This window comes from Nannospalax galili, unplaced genomic scaffold (assembly GCF_000622305.1).
Source record: "Nannospalax galili isolate Female #2095 unplaced genomic scaffold, S.galili_v1.0 scaffold661, whole genome shotgun sequence".
NCBI classification, from domain to species: Eukaryota; Metazoa; Chordata; class Mammalia; order Rodentia; family Spalacidae; genus Nannospalax; species Nannospalax galili.
In genome coordinates, this window is record NW_008345457.1 from 330035 (window position 1) to 340783 (window position 10749).

The 10749-nt window shown below is 44.5% G+C and overlaps 1 non-coding gene across 1 annotated transcript; it reads left to right on the forward strand.

Annotated features, from left to right (window-relative positions):
• Positions 1–3024: 3024 nt before the first annotated feature.
• Trnar-ccg lies at positions 3025–3097 on the forward strand. The gene has a single exon. It is a non-coding gene; the product is annotated as a tRNA-Arg (tRNA).
• The last annotated feature ends 7652 nt before the right edge of the window (positions 3098–10749 follow it).

Genomic DNA, 10749 nt, shown 5'->3' on the forward strand with positions numbered 1-10749 from the left:
GGTACTTGCCACCAAGACTGACAACCCAAGTTCGATCTCTGGAACCCACATGGTGGAAGGAAAGAACTGACTCTTGCAAGTTGTCCTCTGACTTCCACATGTGCAACACACATGTCCACACACATACACACACACACACACACACCCCTTTTTTTTTTTTTTTTTTTTGGGACCGTTTTCCTTTACCCCCACCTGGCCTGGACCTTGCTTTTGAACACCGGCTGGCCTTGAACTCACAGAGATCTGCCTGCCTCTGCCTCCCGAGTGCTGGGATTAAAGGCGTGTGCCACCACACCCGGAAGGATGATTATTATTTTTAAAAAACATTTTATTTTATGTGTATGCATACATTGCATGCATATTTATAAGTGCACCTGTGTCCTGCAGTGCCTGTGGAGGACAGAAGAGTCCGTTCAATTCCCTGGAACTGGAGTTATGGACAGTTGCTACTTTGTGGGTGCTGGGATTTGAACCCCCGTCTTCTGCAAGAACATCTAGTGTTCTTAACTACTGAGCCATCTCTCCAGCCCCAGACTGCACTAATTATTACCTTGTCAGGAAAGTATTTACTTGAAAATTTGTCAGTTTCATTGCAATGCATGCACAGTTTCAGGAATTTGTTTGTTTCAAAGAGGATACAAAGTTTCAGAGATTTGTTTGTTTAAGGCAGTCTCATCTTGTAACCCTGGCTGGCCTGGAACTGGCTAGCCTCCATCTTGAAGGCATTCTCCTGCCTCTGTCTCCTGAATGTTAGGATTACAGCCAGGTACCATCACACAGGGCTGGAAAGTTTCATTTTCAAGAATATTTTCTTGAAAGTTTGTTTCATTAGCAACAGTGTCAATTTTTTTTCTTTTTTGTCCCCGCTTTTTTTGGTCTTTTTCAGACAGGGTCTCCCTATAGCCCCAGCTGTCCTGGAACTCACTATGTAGATCAGGCTGGCCTTGAACTCACAGAGATCTGCCTGCCTCTGCCTCCGAGTGCTGGGACTAACCCTGGCACAATTCTTTCTTTTACAAATTACACTTTTTAAAAAACTGTGTGCAGGTACCAGAGTGAGTCTGGAGGTCAGCTGACAACTTGGGGAAGTAAGTTCTCTCCTTCCAACATGTAGGTCCCATGGATAAAACTCAAATCCTCAGCCTTGGCGGTAAGTGCCTTTACCCATGAGCCATCTCTCTGGCTCTGAATTATTGGAGTGAAGAACTCAGTTCTTTCACTGCTTAAAAAAAAGTATGTACAAAGTGCCCATGTCTAAATAATCATAGTTTGTCTATCAGTTGTTCTTTTAAGTAAAAACTATTTGACATGACAAAGCAGTTAGTCTGCAAGTCAAAGATCCCAGGCAACCACTGTATTTTGGTATGAAGTAGAAATAATTTATGCATATCTCATAGTTTGCCAAACAGAATATTAAAGACGAGTACTCCAGAATTGAGACTATGGGGTTGGAGAGATGGCCCAGTGGTTAAGATCACTTGCTACTCTTGTGGAGGACCTGAGTTCAAGTCTCACTGGGCAGATCACAACTGCCTACAACTCCAGTTCTAGGGAGATCAGACAGTCTCTTCTGGCCTCTGAGGGCACTGCATGCACATGGTGTGCTTACATGCAGGCAAAACACTCATACACACTGAGCATGGTGGTGCATGCCTTTAATGCCAGCACTCTGGAGGCAGTGGCAGACAAAGCTCTATGAGTTTAAGGCCATCCTGGTCTATGTAGCAAGTTCCAGACCAACAACCGTTTATAACTCCAGTTCCCTCTTTTAACCTGCACAGGCATTGCACAACGTGGGTGCACTTACGTACATGCAGGCAATACATTTATATGCATAAAATAAATAAACAAATTTCAAAAAATTGAAAATGTAACACAACAGTTGAGAATGAAGATAGGCAATACTCTAGTTAGTGGTCAGCCCAACTAGTCTACCTAAAAACAAAACAACAGAGTTGAATCTTAGCCATGTGTGATGGCACCAGCTTAAAATCTCAACACTGGAGAGGCAGAGTTGAAAGGATCACTGTGAGTCTGAGGCCAGCCTGGTCTACATAGTGAGGGCCAGGGCTGTACGGAAGAAAAAGAGCAGAGCCTCAAGGCATTAAGTGAAACTGGCCCTCTTCCTTGAGACTGTGTGGAAGTGGAGCCTTGACTATGACATCACCTCAGCCTCAGTTTGCCAAGGTGACAGCTTTATCTACTGCACCATCATCACTGCAAATGTCAGCCAATAAATACTTTGGTGTTGAAGAAAAGCATTTCCAGGGTGCCTAGGGGTTCACAGGCTACAGGCAATAAAAAGGGTCAATTACTTATCATATGCCCTAAATATGATAATACTTGAGCTGACAATACTAACCATTACTTTGGCTTGCCCGTATACATGTATTCTTAAATTGCAAAGAACAGGAATTAAACATCCAAGAAAAAGAAAAAAAAAATGTGTATTCTTGAAACCTATAAATGCAGCAATTTACACAACTGGGATATTTTATGGAACCAGAAAGTCTCAAGTGGCAACTGGGAAAGACGGCAGATTTAGTTTCCTTAGGCTGGAAAAGCCTGTTCACCCTGGAATCCGCCAAGAGTCTCCAGGAGCTAACAGGTTACCGAATTAATGTTTGTTGAGTAAAAAAGCAAGAAAGAGGGAGAGATGAGGCTGGAAAGCTCAGGGACCTGGAGGGTGTGACAGGCAGGTCAGGACCTTTGGAAAATGAGGATGCTGCGGCCTGCCTATGACAACAGAGGGAGGCGGGAGCAGCAGGTGCTTTTTAGCGTTTCCCAGCAGGGTGTGACGATCAGCCCAGGATCCTTAGCTCTGCAAGGAACAGATCACGACCCTGGGCTACAGCGCAGGCGCACTGGAGACTAACGCGGTGGGTCCGGAAGTCTGCCGGCGCGTGAGTGCGCAGGCGTATTGCAGGTTCCTGCCCACAGCCCAGAAAGAAACCGCAGCGGGCGGGGCGCAGCCCGATGATCGCATCACATAAGGAGATGGAGAGAGAAGCCGGATTTTGTGGTGACCCAGTGGCCTAATGGATAAGGCATCAGCCTCCGGAGCTGGGGATTGTGGGTTCGAGTCCCATCTGGGTCGTACCGAGATCAATTTTTGTTGGAGAGAAGGAAAACAAGACTCATAGTAGGACCGTAGTATTTACAATCAAGAAGTGCATCTGAGTGTTTTAAAAATACCTGTAGGACCGTAGTATTTACAATCAAGAAGTGCATCTGAGTGTTTTAAAAATACCTCGAGTTTTTTATTTAAAAGTTAAGCCCAGTCCCAATCGTCACATCGTTTCTATTTAAAATAAAATTCTCCAAGCTTATTGAGGTATAGTTGACAAAATGTGCATATATTTAAGGAGAATTTATTCTTTAACTTTAAAAAAAATTTCTTCTGTATACTGCTTTTTGATCATTATTTTGATTTTTGCACTTGAACTGAGAGTCGACACTAATTTAAAAAAAAAAAAAGCTTTAGGAAGATTGGGGATAGCCACCAGTCCCAGGAGACCCCGTTGTCTCAAAACAAAACAAGAAAATTCCAGCGTAACCTGGCTAGTGGACCCCTCACACCGGCTTCCCACAGGCAGTTGTGTTTGCAAACTCTCTCCCCATCCTGACCTCAAGGGATGTGTGCGCACCCCCCACTGTGTTGACTCCGGGTTTGCAGTCCCAGGAGAATTTATGAAAAAGCAGCTGTGCTGTTAACAGCATACAAATGAAAATAAACATAATTTAAGACTTCTATCCTCAAAATATTGTGAATAACAGATTGTAATTAGACATCATTTTGCTGTTGTTTTCGTGTGTGTGATCTGCAAATTACTGAAACAGAACAAAGAGCTGGACACTCAGAAAGCAGAGGCAGGCAGATCTTTGTGAGATGGAGGCCAGTCTGGTCTACACAGCAAGTTCCAGGCCACTAGGGGCTACAGGGAGACCCTGTCTCAAAAAACCAAAGAAAGAAAGTTTAAAATTTTAAGGTCATTTCATCATTATCTTTAAAATGTACAGAAGGAATGCCAGTCAGTTGTGGTGGGATCTTTGTGAGGTTAAGGTAAGGCTAGCCTAGTCTACATGGTGAGACTTTCTCAAAAAATAAAACTAGAAAGGAAGGAATGACACAAAGTTCATGGCAGCTCTGAAAACAAACACTAAAAGCAATGTGAATTTGGCAGGTTTGGAGTTTTGTTGTTTTTGAGATAGGGTCTCCTGTAGCCCAGGCTTGCCTTGAAGAACATGGTCTACAAACTCTTGATCCTCCTATCTTCACCTCCCAGATGCTCTGATTACAGGTGCACCACTATGGCTGGCTTTGGATTTGAGTCTAAAACAGAAAAGGCTCATTAGAGGAAAAACTAATGGGAATCTCAATTGGAATGTGCAGTTTCTTTTTGTTTGGGTTTTTGGTATTTTTTAAATATTTTATTTATTATTTTTATTTTATGTGTATGAGTGTATTGCCTGCATGTATGCGAGTACACTCGTGTCATGCAATGCCTGGGAGGTCAGAAGAGAGCTTCAGGGATTCCCAAGACGGTTCATAGCGGCCATGTGGGCACCGGGAATCAAACCATGGTCCTCTGCAAGAGCAGTCAGTGCTCTTAATCACTGAGCCATCTCTCTAGCTCCTGGGTTTTTGGTTTTATAGGGGTGGGGTTGAGGGATTCCAGGCTGTGACTGGCCTGGAATTCACAGATATCCACCTGCCTCCACCTTGTGCTGGGACCAAAGGCATGCGCCACCACGTCTGGCAGAGAGAAGTTATTTATTCATAATACACAGTGTTGATTTCTCAGTCCTCACAAAAGATCATGCAAGGTCTGCTCTCAAAGCTAGGGCAGCTGGGCTAGGATATGGGAGGATGCTCTGCACTGTTTTTGAAACTTTCCGTAAGTCTGAAATTATTGTTTTTATTTTTTAAAAGTGTGCGGGGCTGGAGAGATGGCTCAGTAGTTCTTACAGAAGACTCAAGCTGGGCTGCCAGGATCCAGTTTGGGTGACTCACAACTGCCTATAACTCCTGCTCTAAGGGATCTGGTACCTTCTTCTGGCCTCTGGGGACACCTGCACTCAGGAACGAATGCCGTCTCCCCACCCCCACCCCCATATACACATAATTTAAAAAATTTTAAGTACAATAAATATTTTTAAAAGTTCATTAAAATAATTGAACAACTGATGGAGACTTCTTTTTTCTTTTTCTTTTTGAGACAGAGATGGTCTCCCTGTAGTCCCAGCTGACCTGGAACTCACTATGTAGGCTGGCTGCCAGGCTAGCCTTGATCTCACAGAGATTTGCCTGCCTCCGCTTCCTGAATGCTGGGATTAAAGATCTGTGTAACCACGATTGACTAAATGGAGAATTTTAACTCATGTACCACACCACACCTAAACTAAATCTCTTTTTTTCTCTCTCTCTCTCTCTCTCTCTCTCTCTCTCTCTCTCTCTCTCTCTCTCTCCATAAGATTTGGAATGTACTACTGAATTTTTCAAAGATTAATTTTTCTGGGGGCTGGAGAGATGGTTCAGCAGTTAAGAGAACTGACTGCTCTTGTAGAAGACCTAGGTTCAAATACCAGCACCCACAGGGAGGCTAACAACTGTCTGTACCTCCAGTTCCAGGGGATCAATGCCCTCTTCTGACCTCCATGGGCAGTGCAGGACACTGGTGCACTTACACACGTAGGCATAACATCTATACACATAAAATAAAAATAGCTAAGGCTGGGCATGGTGGCGCACGCCTGTAGTCCCAGCACTTGGGAGGCAGAGGCAGGCAGATCTCTCTCTGCGAGTTCAAGGCCAGCCTGGTCTACATAGTGAGTTCCAGGACAGCTGGGGCTACAGGGAGACCCTGTCTCAAAAAGACAAAAAAATAAATAAACAAATAGCTGGGTGTGGTGTGGTGTGGTGGCGCACACCTTTAATCCCAGCATTTGGGAGGCAGAAGCAGGCAGATCTCTGGATATTCAAAGCCAGCCTGGTCTACATACATAGTGAGTTCCAGGTCAGCTGGAGCTACAGGGAGACCCTGCCTCAAAAAAGACAAAGAAAAGGAAAAAAAAACAAAACCAAAAAACCACAAACAAAAAAACCACTCCAGAAAAATTAATCTTTTTTAAAAAAAATATTATTTTATTCAATGTGTATGAGTGTATTGCCTATGTGTGTAAGTGCACCCGTGTCACGCAGTGCCTGTGGAACCCAGATGAGGGGAACAGATCCCTTGGAACTGGAGTTATAGATGGTTGTTAGAAGCCACGTGAGTGCTAGGATTCAAACCCTGGTCTTCCACAAGAACAGCCAGTGCTCTTAACTGCTGAGTCATCTCTCCAGCCCTAACTTTTGTTTCATTTTGTGACAAGGCCTCATTATGTAACCCTGGTAGACCTGGAACTTGCTAAATAAATCAGGCTGGCCTCAAACTCACAAAGATCTGCCTGCCTTATTTATTATTATTATTATTATTATTATTATTATTATTAGGGTCTCCCTGTAGTCCCAGCCGTCCTGGAATTCACTGTGTAGACCAGGCTTTTGTTTTGGTGGGGATTTTTTGTTTGTTTTGTCGTTTTGAGACAGGGTCTCCCTGTAGCTCCAGCTGTCCTGGAACTCACTATGTAGACCAGGCTGGCCTCGAACTCACAAAGATCCGCCTGCCTCTGCTTCCCAAGTGCTGGGATTAAAGGCCTGCACCACCATGCCAGGCTTGTTTTGTTTTTTTGAGACAGAGTCTCTCTGTACTCCCAGCTGGCCTAGAACTTGCTGTGTAGTCCATGCTAGCCTGGATCTCACAGGGATCTGCCTGCCTCTGCCTCCTGAGTGCTGGGATTAAAGGTTTGCACTATCATGTGCGGCTCTATTTATTATTTTTATGTGTATGTCTGTGTGCCTGGGTGAGTTTATGTGCACTATATGTGTGTGGGCGCTCTCAAGTTCAGAAGACAGCATTGGGTCCTCTGGAACTAGAGTTACAGGAAGTTGTGAGCGGCCATGTGTGCTGGACATGGAATCTAAGTCCTCTTTAAGAGCAGTAACTGCTTTTATCCAATGCACTGTCTCTCCCGCCCCCTTGAATTTTTGAAGAGAAGGCATTATTAGCAAGGGGATAATTTCCATTTATATTGTGGGAATCTCAGAGTTAGAATTTAGTGGCTCCATTAGGTCTTTGCTTGCAGTAGATGCTTTAAAAAAATCACTGAACTTGGGGCTAGAGAGATGGTTAGCAGTTAAGAGCACCTGCTCCTCTTGCAGAGGACCCAACTCAGGTCCAGTTCCCTTCCTTCCAGGGGATCCAGGTGCCCTTTTCTGGCCTCCACAGGCACTAGGCACCCACATGGTAGACATGCATATGTGTAGGCAAAACACTTATACACATAAAAATAAAATAAAATTTTTAGTGCCAGGCGTGGTGGTGCACACCTTTAACCCCAGCACTCAGGAGGCAGAGGCAGGTGGATCTCTGTGAGTTCAAACCCAGCCTGGTCTACACCGTGAGTTCCAGGTCAGCTGAGGCTACAGGGAGACTCTGTCTCAAAAAAAGAAAGAAAGAAAGAAAAAAGACAAATAAATTTTAAAAATGAAAAACAATACTGAACTGTAATGTTTCTTTACTACCTGTCCCTGGTGGATAGTGTTGAAGAAAACTGCCTTGTCTCTGTCCAAATGCAAAATGGCTCTCAGCAACCACAAGCGCACATTCCTCAGGCAAACTCTCTGCCTTCTGGGCTTCTCAGTGGGCTTTGCAGTCCTCCACAGTATCCACCCTGTCTTCCCACTTCATTCCCCGTTTCAACTCCTTCGTACCCTGTCTCCTCTCTGGCAGATGTTTCTCAGTTTGCTCACCACAGCACATTCAGCTGAAGTCAGCAAACTTCAGAGTGCCTGACGAATTCCCCAGCTTGAGATTACCCAGTGCCAAATTGCCATTTTCCCCTTTCCTCCACCTCCACCATCTTCATTCCTTTCCTCCCCTGTCTCAGAGGAGAGACCTCAGTTTCCCCTTGTGCCTGTGTCTTGAGCTGGCCCCTCTGCTGGCTCTTTCCTCCCGGTCTCAAAGCATTTGCCAATGTCTCCATTCCTGCGAAGCTCATTACTGGCTCTGGGGAGTGTTCATGAGTGCCGGGTGCTCTCTCTGTACCCAGTTGAACTGCCTCAGGGTGCCCCAACATATCCAGTAGCCCCTGTCTGCTAGCATCACTCTCCTACCCCTCAGCTCTCTCCTTCCAAACATGATCTCTCTTTTTAAACAATATTTTATTTATTATTTTTAATACTATGAGTGTATTGCCTACATGTATGCAAGTGCACCTGTGTCACGCAATGCCCATGGCGATCAGAAGGGGTGTCAGGACCCCTGGAACTGGAGTTACAGATGGTTGTCAGCCACCCTGTAGGCACTGGAAATTGAACCCGGGTTCTCTGCAAGAGCAGTTAGTGTTCTTAATTGCTGAGCCATCCCTCAGCCCCCAAACCACCATCTCTTAACAAGCAGTTTTTTTTCCCCCTGGAATTAATGAGTTTGTTTCCTTTTCTTCGCAAACACACACAAAAAAACCTCTAACATACTTCAACTTCACAGTTTTCTCCTCCTTATGTTTTAGGGTTTTTTTTTAATATTTTATTATTTTTATTTTATGTGTATGAGTGTATTGCCTGCATGTATGTGAGTGCACACGTGCCATGCAATGCTGCGGAGGTTAGAAGAGGGCTTTGGATTCCCCTAGAACAGGAGTTAAGGACGGTTTGTAGCTGCCATGTGGGTGCTGGGAATCGAACCCTGGTCCATCTGCAAGAGCAGTCAGTGCTCTTAACTGCTGAGCCATCCCTCCAGCCCCCAAACCATCTCTTAACAAGCAGTTTTTTCCCCTTTTAATTAATGGGTTTGTTTCCTTTTCTTCCCAAACACACACAAAAAAACCTCTAACATACTTTAACTTTACAGTTTTCTCCTCCTTATGTTTTAGGTTTTCAAGCTAATAATTTTTCAAACTTAAAAATTGGTTAATTTAGCAGGGTGTGGTGGTGCATGCCTTTAATCCCAGCACTTGAGAGGCAAAGGCAGGCAGATCTTTGTGAGTTCAAGGCTAGCCTGGTCTCCATAGTGAGTTCCAGGACAGCTGGGCTACAAGGAGACCCTGTCTCAAAAAGACAAAAAAAAAGTAGATCTTAATACTCCTTGAAACAATGGAGGCTGTGAGAAGCAAAAGCAGACTGCACTTAATGGCCAGTCAAACTCTTTCTTATCACTGCTGAGATGAAAGCACAAAGGTCACTCCAGCTGGCCTGGATAGAATGTTCTGGAAGAAAGAACAAAAGTAAAATCCTGAGCATCTAAGGCTAGGTGTGGTGGCATTCATCTGCAAGCCCAGGATTTGGGAGATGGGAGGATCAGGAGTTCAAAGTCATCCTTAGCTACATAACAAGTTGGAGACCACAGAAAAAAAATTACTTACTTTTTGAGATAGTGTCTTTTTATGTAGCCTAGGGTGGCCTTGAACTCAACATCCTTCTGCCTCAGCCCTTTAAGTGCTGAGATAATATGCACCACCCCACCAATCCTTTATATCACTTTAAATTTTTAAAAATCTATTATTCTGGCCGGGCGTGATGGCGCACGCCTTTGGTAGGCAGAGGCAGGCGGATCTCTGTCAGTTCAAGGCCAGCCTGGTCTACATAGCGAATTCCAGGACAGCTGAGGCTACAGGGAGACCCTGTCTCAAAAAGACCAAAAAAAAAAAATAATAAATAAATCTATTATTCTGGAGACAAAGCCTCACTATATAGCCCTGGTTGACCTGGAACTATATAGACCAGACTGGCCTTAAACTCATAGAGATCCACCTGCCTCTCTTGCCCAAGTGCTGGGATTAAAAGTGAGAGCCATTATGCCTGGCCTATTTATTGTATTTTTATGTGCATGACTGCTTACCTGCGTGTATGTAAGTGCAACATGTGCATGCAGTGCTCACAAAGAGCAGAAGAGGGCACTGGATCCCTGGAACTGGAGTTACAGACTGTTGTTAGGCACCACGTGGGTGCCAAGAACCAAACTATAGCCCTCTGCGAAAACAGTCAGTGCTCTTAACCACTGAGCCATCTCTCCAGCCCAAACCTAGCAAAGCAATATTTTTGTCTTTGTTTAAAGATTTATTTTATTGAGGCTGGAGAGGTGACTCAGCAAACAGCACTGACTGTTCTTCCAGAGGATGTGGGTTTGATGCTTAGCAACCACATGGTAGCTAACAACCACCGTAACCTCCTTCTTCTGACCTTTGAGGGCATTGCATGACATAGGTACACTTACATACATGCAATGTAGGCAGTATACTCATACACACCAAATAAAATAAAAATAACCTTTTTTTTTTTTTTTGTCTTTTTGAAGCAGGGTCTCCCTGTAGCCCCAGCTGCCCTGAAACTCACTATGTAGACCAGGCTGGCCTTAAACTCAGAGAGGTCTGCCTGCCTCTGCCTCCCAAGTGCTGGGATTAAAGGCATGTGCCACCATGCCTCGCTATACTTTATTTTTAAATTTATTTTAGAGCTGGGGGTGGTGGTGCACACCTTTAATCCCAGCACTCGGGAGGCAGAGGCAGGTGTATCTCTATGAGCTTGAGGCCAGCCTAGTCTACATAGTGAGTTCCAGGCCAGCTGGGACTACTGGGAGACCCTGTCTTAAAACAAAACAAAACAAAACAAAAAAGATTTATTTTATTAATTTGAGTGTGCATGGGTGC